Source organism: Squalius cephalus, assembly GCF_949319135.1.
Source record: "Squalius cephalus genome assembly, chromosome: 11".
NCBI classification, from domain to species: Eukaryota; Metazoa; Chordata; class Actinopteri; order Cypriniformes; family Leuciscidae; genus Squalius; species Squalius cephalus.
The window spans coordinates 8,660,679-8,672,918 of NC_137132.1; positions in this window are offsets into that span (position 1 = coordinate 8,660,679).

Genomic DNA, 12,240 nt, shown 5'->3' on the forward strand with positions numbered 1-12,240 from the left:
GGCCTTTCAAAAAATTGTCATGGACATAGCGAAGATGCAAATGGATTTTAAAGGGTTAATTCATCCAAAAATGAAAATTCTGTCAGTATTTACTCACCCTCAAGTTGTTCCATCCCTGTAAGACTTTCGTTCATCTTCTTGAAGTGTTCACAAAAGCAACACAACGCATGCGCAAGAACTGAGAAGATGCCGCAGATGGGTCTCGATGTAGTGTTTAAAATGGTTCTAAAGTGTGCATTTACTGGATGTCCGAATCGTGAAAAACCAACGAGAAAACGTATAAGTTCCTTGCCAATGCTGCTAAATGAATGGCTTACCTTTCAGCCTTTCCCATCAAATGATCATGAGCGTCATCTTCTCAGTTCTCGCGCATGTGTCGTGGTGCTCTCGTGAGCTCACTCAAGACCCAAACTCAAGAAAATTAATAGTTGAATAAAGTTGAAAGTTTTGTTTGTTTTTTGTACACAAAAAGTATTCTCGTCGCTTGATAAACTTAAGGTTGATCCACTGTAGTCACTTGGACTATTTTAACAGTGTCTTTACTAACTTGTCTTGGCCGGCAGAATGAAATTACATAGCAACCTATGAAGGAGTGAGACAGCTCTCAGATCTCATTGAAAATATTTTAATTTGGTGAACTAACCCTTTAAATGTTCCTGCATGTCATGTCTTTTAAGGAGCTTTCAATGTTGATTTGTTTCAATGTTTTTTTTTTTTTTTCAATGAATTGATGTTACATTGGATGATTTATCAATGCCATATTAAGGGCTTTTCAATGTTTTCTGTTACATTCCTAAATTTAATGCAAGATAATCTGAAATGTCAAGTGACAATTTTACTATAGCAAATGGAATTGATGTATACATTTATTGATGGATGTTTTTTTTGTTGTTGTACAAAATTACATTGTTGATGGTTTTATTATTGAATGTATTTTTTTATTTATTTATTAAGTCATGCACTAAAACGGTTTCAGTATTGACTTTTGTAAATCAAATGCATCACATGTTTTAACAAGTGGAAATTCTGGTTTCTGTGAGTTTGTTGGAAGATTGCACTAAATAAACAGTTAAATGTTTGATTCCAGAGTGTAAAAGGCTTATTTTTTCAGACAAAAATTTGGTGATATTTCATGTTTGTAATTTTGTTTTGTGTTTATTTTGATATTTAATATATAAAAGTTTTAAAAATTAAGTTAATCCAAATAATAATTTTTAATTTAATGCTAATTAAACAAATCTCTTTGGTTGAAAGAGTATTTTTACTTTAAGTTGACTATGGAAATGTGATTTGAGTAAATGAATTTTTTTAAGTTGAGATAAAGTAAACCGATTACTTGTAACAAGTTGAAGTAATTTTTTTACTTTGATCCAACGACTCATTTTTTTCAGTGTAGAAAAAGAGATAAAACAGATTGAAAGTGAATTAATTGTTGGTGATGTTGAGACAGTTGGAAAGCTGGAAGAAAAGAAAAGAGTTTTAGCTTCTTTATTTCACGAGAAAGCGAAGGGGGCTTTAATTAGAGCTCGCTTTGCATTTGTGAGAGAAATGGATGCACCTAGTTCCTTCTTTTTTAATCTTGAGAAGAAAGAAAGAGAAAAAAAAAATGATGTTGCATTTGAAAGATTTGAATGGGAATGTGATTTCAGATCCAAATGAAATGAGAAAAATTGCTTTGGACTTTTACAAAGACTTATTTGCAGAAGGACAATGTGATATGGGATGCATTGAAGAATTACATAAAGACTTATTGACTCTTTCCGATGAACAGAGTAAACAGCTTGACTCTGGCCTTCAGTTAAAAGAACTGTCTGAAGCTGTTCAGAAACTCTCAACTGGAAAAACACCTGGTATCGATGGACTGCCGTCTGAGTTCTATAAACATTTCTGGAACCAACTGAAAGACGATTTTTATGAAATTTTTAATTATTGTTATCAAAAACATGAATTGCCTACTAGTTGTAAACGAGCAGTTTTATCTCTATTACCCAAAAAAGGTGATCTTGGTATGTTAAAAAATTGGAGACCTGTGGCTGTGTTATGTACAGATTACAAAATTTTGGCAAAGTGTCTTGCTAATAGATTGAAACCTTTTTTAGAATATATGGTCAATGAATATCAAACATATTGCATTCCTAATCGAACAATAATGGACAATCTGTTTCTTGTAAGAGACATAATAGTCATTACAAATTTGAACAGTGAAAATGTTGGTATTCTCGCAATTGACCAAGAGAAAGCGTTTGACCGAGTTAGCCATTTTTACTTGTTTAAAACGCTTGAAGCTTTTGGCGTTGGTCAGAGTTTCATTTCATGGATTCAAATGCTGTATAAGGATGCTTCTGTTATGTTGAAAGTGGGTGGTGGGCTCAGTCGGCCTGTTGCAGTGCTGAGAGGAATCAGACAAGGATGCCCGCTATCAGGGATGTTGTATTCATTGGCCATTGAACCCCTTCTTTGCAAGTTAAGGAAAACACTCCAAGGGATTACAGTTGAGAAGCCTATTAAGCTTGTTGCATATGCTGACGATGTTACAATTTTTATTAAGAATGAACGAGATGTGTCTGTTTTAATGGAAACACTGAAAATTTATGAAAATGCGTCAACAGCCAGAGTGAACTGGGAAAAGTGTGAAGGTTTCTTTTGTGGACAAAGTAAAAATCCACCAGTGCTCCCAGGTGGTGTTAAATGGAGTAAAGATGGCTTTAAATGTCTAGGGGTTTATTTAGGGACTGAAACATTTAAGACAAAAAATTGGGAAGGAATGGTGGAGAAGATGTGTAGCCGGTTGTCTAAGTGGTCGTGGGTGCTACCACAGCTATCCTATTCACCTTATTCCGCCCCGCCCACTTTTAATACTTCGCGCTTCCGCATTTTGTCATCCGACTTCCGCTAAACTGACACGGCACATCCGGTAGCTATTTCAGTAGTTAGAAGATTGTTTATAGTTAGCCAAAACTTTATCAAAATGACAAATAACGTTAATACCGTAAATGTTTTAAATTGGGAGCACGGAGAAAACTTCGTACGACTATCAGTTCGTCTCATCCATCGTCATTGTTAACGTGGCCAGAGGTAACGTTAACCTATGGGAATATTTAACTACGTCCTGTCAGAAGGAGCTGATGGAGCAGCAATAAAAATTTATTTGTAAATAATAAGGAATGAGAATGGTTAAGGATAGGAGATTAGGTAATTGGTTAAATATGAACGATTAAATAAGTTGTATAAAATCAGTTGTAAGAAGTGTTTGATGTTTTCAGGAAGCTAGAGACACCTTCTACTGACCTTCATGTAGATACATTTCACCATTTAAATTTCATAAGTAATAAACCAAGATGGTATTCATTTGCAAACTTGACGTGACTTATTCCTTCTAACTAGAAGACTTAATTCATTTCACGAGTTCACACTTACATATAATTTGAAGGGGTAAGTTTAATGCGTATTTGGCGTGCTGTCCGGAGGGAGGGCTCCGAGCTCGGAGTTCGGCCCGAACCCAGAGTACTCCCCCCGTATGTAAGTGCTTAGGACTAGAAGCGTGGAGAAGGGGTGGTGGAGGGATGCTGCAAAAACTGTCAATGGAATGAGGTGAGACTGCTGAGTATATATACACCTCTTACCATTGATTGCTGAGTGCTCTCCACCTGTGTTAATTATCTGAACGTGCTCCTCCCGAACCTTGTTAATAAAACATCATTTAAGTTTTAAGGGGAATCTACAGAGCTCACATTATATTGTTTTATAATAAATGACTGACAGGTAAAATCTGCTCACACTGTAAAGGTTTATAAAAATAACTTCATAACAGGTAAAATCTGCTCACACTGTAAAGGTTTATAAAAATAACTTCATAACAGGTAAAATTTGCTCACACTGTAAAGGTTTATACAAATAACTATTCATAACAGGTAACATCTGGTCATTGTAAAGGTTTATAAAAATAGCCTAACTATTCATAACAGGTAGGCTAACATCTGGGCACATTGTAAAGGTTTATAAAAATAACTATTCATAACAGGTAACATCTGTTTTACAAGATTCACAAGGAGGACAAGTTTGACCTTCCTTTCATAGAGGAGATCGGTAATGGTGAAGCCTCTGTCTGCCATTATTCATCACCTGGACAAGGTTATTAAGTGCACGATATTGAAGAAAAATGCGATAACTCATTAAACAATGCGATATTCGATACGATAATGCTTAAAGTTTATAAAATTAACTTAAATTACATTTAAAATTATATAACCTACATATGTGTTTCACATTCTTTTTGTAACAAGAAAACATCCCTTCAACTTGTGAAAGTGAACATCAGTGTTTTACTGTATATAAGATGTGTTATTTTAACATCAGTGTAAACCACGGGGTTCAGGTTATCCTACATTAGGTCTATTTAACAACAGAAACTGAATAATCAAATGTAAAAGTAAAACACTGCTTAGTTTTTCACTGTATGAATTATATAAACTTATTAAAGCTAAAAAAAAAAAAAATGCATATTGCAATATATACATTTGCGATATTTTGATATATTGTGTTCTACATGTTGTGTTTGGAAACTGCTCTCTGAAACACTTCTCCTCCATGATGTCAAGCCAACGCGAAATCACCTTGCTTACAATGGACTGAGAAACACCAAACCTTTCAGCAAGATCACCCTGCAATAAATTAAAGGGTTAGTTCACCCAAAAATGAATATTATGTCAGTAATTACTCACCCTCATGTTGTTCCAACCCAGTAAGACCTTCGTTCATCTTCGGAACACAAATTAAGAAAAAAAATAAAATAAATGGAGGAGTGAGACAGCTCTCAGTTTAATCAAAAATATCTTAATTTGTGTTACGAAGATGAACGAAGGTCTTACGGGGTTGGAACAACATGAGGGAGAGTAATTACTGACAGAGTTTTCATTTTTGGGTGAACTATCCCTTTAAGACGCAGCTTCATCAGAGTCATCAGGAGATGATACCAAGTGTGTAGCTAAAAGCTGTTGGTGTGTGAACTGGTAAGGTGCTCGGCAACTGAGTGGAATGCATCAATGTCGACCCTGTGTAGAGCTGACAAAGGTGGTCGTTTCTCAGCAGAGTTGAGATTTTGGAGCGTAGTTGTGGTCAGAGACAGATGGATCCTCCCATTGTGTTTCTGCATCACAGGTCTGGGGCATGTGGCTGTGATCATCCTCACAGTTGTCCACTACAACACTGACTCTCATCGATGTTCTATGGAAATAATAGAACCATAAACATTTTTACATTAGTACTTAAAATAGATTTAAATAGTACTTTTTAAATTAGATTTAAATTAGTACTTAAAATGTAGATTTAAATTAGTAGGCTACTTAAAATGAGAATTAATTAATTTATGATGGCACTCATACTTAGAACAGTGTGAAAAAGAAAGATGCATTAAAAACGAGACAGTATACACACAATCTCCTAACTCTATATCAATATCTGAGTGAGAGATGTAGCTAGCTGGCCTCCTTACAGCAATAATGTGAGCTATTGTAAGACTGTAATGTACCATAATATATTGTACTAAAGTGAATATTCATTCATTCTTTATTTCAGACCCTTAGGTCCATATCACAATGTAAACGAAATATAAGAAATGACATATAGGTGGCCAATGGTAATCATGCCAGATTCGTTGTATTTTGTGAACGGCTCGTTACTAATCTTAAATGTATAATCTATAATGTATATTCATAGAACGGACTTCATCTAACGTTAGGCTAACAAGCACATAGATAGGTAAGTTAGGTAACAGTTAGGTAGCTTACCTGAATCTGACAACCTGTTCAGCACCCGTCGGGACTTTTTTACCAGAACATCGTAGCCGAGCCTTTACTCGGGGTAAAAGGGTGTTCGTTCGTCAGTCTGCTCCCCGTCCATAAAATGGTACGAACACACATAACACACGTGTTCTTCTTCTTAACACACATGGTACGAACACACAGCGCTTGGGTGAGCACTTCAAGTTTAGCGCCTTCCACCATTGCCTCAGGTGCTCCTCGTGTAAATCGTAAAGTACACCACAACATTCCGATCGCTTTAGCCTACATTGTGTTCGTAACACCGTTGGTCAAATTGTTCTATCCTCTTAATCCAATTGTTATGGCAGCCCCTAACTGAGCATATAATACTTAACATATTTTACCGTTACAACTATAGAATTACGCTAGAAACTAGCGTAGGTCCTTTCAGCCGGAAGTTGAAGTCCCGCTTAGCCGGAAGTAAGATGACAAAATGAGCGTAATGGCGTCGCCCTTGTTGTCATGGAAAATAAGGTGAATAGGGGAAGAGTTTTGGTGACCAACAATCTAGCAGCTTCGGCACTGTGGCACAAAATGAACGTCTTGGACCCGCCAGATGACATCATTCAGGAATTGCAGAAAAGATTGGTGGATTTCTTCTGGACTGGACAACATTGGACTAAAGCTGCCGTACTTTTTCTGCCAGTGAATGAAGGTGGACAAGGGTTAATAGACATTAAAAGCAGAATCAAAACATTCAGGCTGCAGGCGGCACAGAAGTTGCTGTATTCAAAGAGGTGCTGGACTGATACTGCTAAAGCCCTGTTACACAAAGTTGATGTTTTTAAATACGATCTACAGTTGTTTTTAATGAATCTTACAGTAGTGGACTTAAAAGACACTTCTGCTTTTTATAAAACGATGCTGAAAACATGGACATCAAATTTTCAAGTTGAAAGGAACTGGTCTGACTCTGATTTCTGGATAAAAGAAGAACCTCTTTTTCATAATCCCTTACTTCAGGCAAGAGTGCTTAATTCAAAAAGCCTTCAGAAAACAATGGCAAGAGCTGGATGCACTAGGATAAAGGACTTAAAGCATCATGATGGGTGGAAAAGTGCAGTGGAAATGAGTGATCTGACAGGAATCAAGTCCGTCAGATTTATGAAACATGTAATGGATGCGATTTTTTCATCTCTTCCTTATGCCTATCATCGGAACCCAGGAGAAGGGATTTTGAATGAAGAGGAGGAAGAGGAGAATTTTCCTGATCTTCCTGTTTCAGCTCGTGTGGAAGAAGAACCACAAGAGGAATCAATCCTCACTTTTAAGACTCCAGAGATACATGGTTTTAAAGAGGCTTCGAAGAAAAGTTTGTATCTGAATTGCGTTAAAGTCGCTCAACAGTCAGTTCTGAAGAACTGCAGAGAAACAAAGTGGACAGAAGTGCTAGGGCCAAACTCTTCTCCTAGAAGATGCTGGAGGTCATTGTATAAATCTCCCATTGAAAAATGAACTGCAGACCTACAATGGAGAATTATACACTGGGCAGTAGCTACAAACAGACACGTGGCGCATATTGATCCCACTGTAGAAAAGAAATGTCCTTTCTGTGATTTAGAAGAATCAACTGATCATCTGTTTTTATATTGTTCTAGACTGAGAGGGGTTTTTCAGACATTAAAAACCTGGATTGAAGAATTAGGCGAAGAGTTTAATGACACTGTTTTTATTTATGGATTGAAGTATAAGGTTTCTGAAAAGAGAAGAATAGGCATAATAAATTTTTTAATAGCGGAGACTAAAATGGCAATATGGGTAACAAGGAAAAGAATGATAAAAGAAGATGCTTTAGTTGACCCAGAGAGAATGTTAAGAGGGTTTGTGACTTCAAGGATCAGAGCGGAGTTTGTTTTTTTTAAATTGACAAAAAATCTGGTTGTTTTTATGGAAACATGGGGTTTAAGTGAAGTCTTGTGTTCTATAGATAATGAGGAAGACCTAATTCTAAATTGTTGAATATGTTGGTAGGTAATTTTTTAGATATGTTGTGTAGCAATATATTCTTGTATTTTTATTGTATTTTTATTTATTTTTGGAGTGTTTTGATATATGTTGTGTTTTTGTGACAGGTGTTTGTTAAATTGTGAAAAAAAAAACCCATACCCAGTATTAAAAAAAAAAAAAAAAAAAAAAATTGTGTACAAATAAATAGATTCAAACGTCTCTCTCTCTCTCTCTCTCTCTCTCTCTCTCTCTCTCTCTCGGAGTGCATGTTGGGAGTGTGTGTGGGAGCTGAGTGTTTGCTGAGAGCATTTGTGGAAACTTTATTTTCCCTATTTTTTCCTTTTACGTTTCTTTTCCCCTCGTGTTTTTCTTTATTTATTGATTTTTTTTTATTTTTACACAGAGTAGAGGAAGTTTTTTTTCCTTCAGTGTGTGTGCGTTTTGAGACGCCAGCATGGCGTCTGTTCCCACGCCAGGAACGCCAACACTGTCACTGCGGAACGGGTGCAGGTGTGTGCCAGAGCCCGGAGTGACAGTGGAGGACCTGCTACTGGTGATAGGAGAACAGGTGGACTTTGAGAATGTCGTCTCGGCCTCTCGAATGAATAAAGCAGTTGTTGTGTTTTTAAAGTCTGAGGCGTTAGTCAATCAGTTGACTGTCAGTGGTATATGGGTAAAGGAAACGTATGTCCCGGTAACCCCGCTATCCGCTCCAGCAACAAAAGTTACCATTTCAAATGTTCCGCCTTTTGTATCTAATGATGTTATCACAAAAGAGTTGCAACGTTTTGGTAAGATCGCGGGTCTCGTCCGATTGATTCCCTTAGGGTGTAAAAACACCGCTTTAAAGCACGTCCTTTCTTTTAGACGTCAGGTGTATATGTTTTTAAATTCACCGGAGCGAACCTTGGAAGTTTCCTTCCGTGTCATTCAAGGTGGGAATTCTTTCATGGTTTATGCTACTACTGACAGTCTACGTTGTTTTGATTGTGGAGATCTGGGACATAAGCGCTTCGCGTGTCCACACAGAGACGAACCGCGCGCGTCCACATCTGACGGAAACAACACCGCTAAATCATCAAATAACATAGGAACACGGAATGCTGAGGAGCATGATACAGTAACTACTGAGGAAGAGCAGGGACAGCAGGAGGTGAGTGAAAATAATGTAAATATTGTAAGTAAGGAACAACCTGGCTGCAGTTATGTTCCTGAAAAATCAGTGTGTGAATTGTCTGATGTTGATAAGAGTGAGACGCAAGGTAATGTTGAGGATGTGTGTCAGAGTAATGATACAGTACAGGTAGAAGGTGAAATGGAAAACATGACTGATGAGATGGAGGTTTTATCTCAGTATAGTAATGATGGAATGAGAGATGATGAGCAGTGGTCAGAGGTTGAAAAAGATATGTATACTGTCGAACAAATCAACTCTTTTCTTGACAAAACAAAAGGAAAATCAGGTGTTGAAATAAGTGACTATTTCCCGGATGTGGAAAAGTTTATTTCTTCGGTAATATGGGCTAGAAAAAGGAGCAACTATGAAGAGCTTACACAACAAAAGAGGTTTCGTTTAAAGAAGCATATAACTGCAATAAGATTAGGTAAGAAAGCAGGAAAAGCGAGGGGAAAAACTAAGTAAATATGATGGCTGTTGACTTCTCTTTTCTCTGTTTTTTTCTCTTTCTCTCTCTCTTCCTTATGGAGACCTTACGGGTGGGATCCCTAAATGTAAATGGGATGAGGGATGGGAAGAAAAATTGGTTACTTTCAGAAACTATACGCTTGAAAGATCTCAGCGTTGTTTTTTTGCAAGAGACCCATAGTGACCAAAGAAATGAGGTTGACTGGGGTTTGTGGTGGGAAGGAGAGAAGGTTCTAAGTCATGGGACTAATCTTAGTGCTGGAGTGGCTGTGCTTTTTTCCCCTAGTCTTCAAGCAAAAATTTTATTTAAAAATGAGATAGAACCAGGGAGACTATTACTTATTAGGGCTGAATTTAGAATTTTTTTTTTTGTGTTCATAAACATTTATGCTTCTAATTTAGGATCTGACAGGTTGCAGTTTTTTTCCAAACTGGAAAAAGTTTTAAGCCAACAGCAGGATGGGGATTTAATAATTTTAGGAGGAGATTGGAACTGCACTTTAGATTTCACAAAAGACAGGAATGGAGAAGAACCTCACGCACAGTCAGCTGCAGTTTTAGCAAATGTGATAAAAAAATTAATTTTATCAGATGTATGGAGGGAACACAATCTAGCAGCACAACAATATACATGGGTACATTTTAGCAATGGTAGAATTTCTGGGGCACGATTGGACAGGTTCTACACATCACATAATATGAGGAATAGAGTAAAACATACAGCTATCACTCCTACATCTTTTTCTGATCACAAACTCATCACAATAGAGTGTTCGTTGGTGAATAGAGCTCAGAAGAGTTACTACTGGCATTTTAACATTAAACTTCTGGATGATAAGCATTTCTGTGACAACTTTAGAGTTTTTTGGGAAACCTGTAAAAATGAAAAAGTTTTATATGAAAATATAATTCAGTGGTGGGAAATCAGTAAAGTTCATATAAAAGGGTTCTTTCAGCAATATGCAACCCATTCTTCTTTGGTTTTAAAAAAGACACTAGAGTTGCTAGAAAAGGAGATCATTGATATTGAAAAGACAATGACTGTTAATGATACTGCAGATTTACAAGAACTGTGGACAGAAAAGAAAAACCAGCTGAGCTTCATTCTAAATGAAAAAGTTAAAGGAGCCCTTGTAAGGAGTCGTTTTTTAACAATAAGGGACATGGATGGTCCTACATCTTATTTTTTTAATTTGGAGAGAAAAGCTGGACAGGAAAAACAGATGTACTGTTTAAAAGAAAACAATGGAAAAGAAACCTCTGACCCAGTCACAATGCGTAAAATCGCTGTGGATTTTTATTCTGATTTATTTACTGCTGAAACCTCGGATGAACAGTGCACAAATGAACTGCTTCAGGACCTTCCTGTTTTAACTCCAGAGCACAAACACTTGTTAGAGACTGAGCTCACCTTTGAGGAGGTTACCGCTGCAGTTATGGGTCTCTCTTCAGGACGTGCACCTGGCTTGGATGGATTACCTGCAGAGTTTTATAAGAACTTTTGGACTGTTTTAGGAAATGACTACTTTGAGGTTTTGCAAAACTGCATTACAGAAAAAATCCTTCCCACAAGCTGTCGGCGGGCTGTTTTAACACTACTCCCAAAAAAGGGAGATTTAACGTTATTAACCCTCTGATGGTCCGCGGGGTCTTTTTGACCCGCAAATGACTTTTGCTCAAATTAAAAAAAATGTTCCCTTTGTCCAAATGGTATGAAACCTTCTACGGCTCTTAACACTTTCTAGATCTACAAAAAAAAAAATAAAGTGGAATGATATCTGTTTTTATGTTAGCGTGACAAAATTTGTGACACTCAATCAAAATAGACAAAATTCATCATCAAAATCAGAAACAACGCAGAACACATCGACAGAAATGACAGAAATAAAGTGGCACACTTCCACCAATTCAAAAAGCATCCACAATGCTGAATTATTTTGCTCACAACAAGCGCACACACACACACACACACACACACACACATATAGAGGAATACATTTTTGAGACTATAAAAACTGTTCTCTTATCATTTGTAAAATAAAATTATCCAAAATGCAGTACCACCACAAAAATAAATTGGTGACACTGACACATTGAAAAATGTGCACACATATACACACACACACACACACACACACACACACACAGGAACATTTGTAAGGCTATAATTTGTCAAATAAAATCATCCAAAATGCAGTACCACCACAAAACTAAATTGGTGACACTGACACATTGAAAAATGTGCACACACACACACACACACACGCACACACACACGCACACACACACACACACACACACACACACAGGAACATTTGTAAGGCTATAATGTGTCAAATAAAATCATCCAAAATGCAGTACCACCACAAAAATAAATTGGTGACACTGACACATTGAAAAATGTGCACACACACACACACACACACGCACACGCACGCACGCACGCACGCACGCACGCACGCACACACACACACAGGAACATTTGTAAGGCTATAATGTGTCAAATAAAATCATCCAAAATGCAGTACCACCACAAAAATAAATTGGTGACACTGACACATTGAAAAATGTGCACACACACACACACACACACACACACACGCACACACACACACACACACACACACACACACATACACGCATACACACACAGGAACATTTGTAAGGCTATAATGTGTCAAATAAAATCATCCAAAATGCAGTACCACCACAAAAATAAATTGGTGACACTGACACATTGAAAAATGTGCACGCACACACACACACACACACACACACACACACACACACACACACACACACACGCGCGCACGCACACACACGCACACA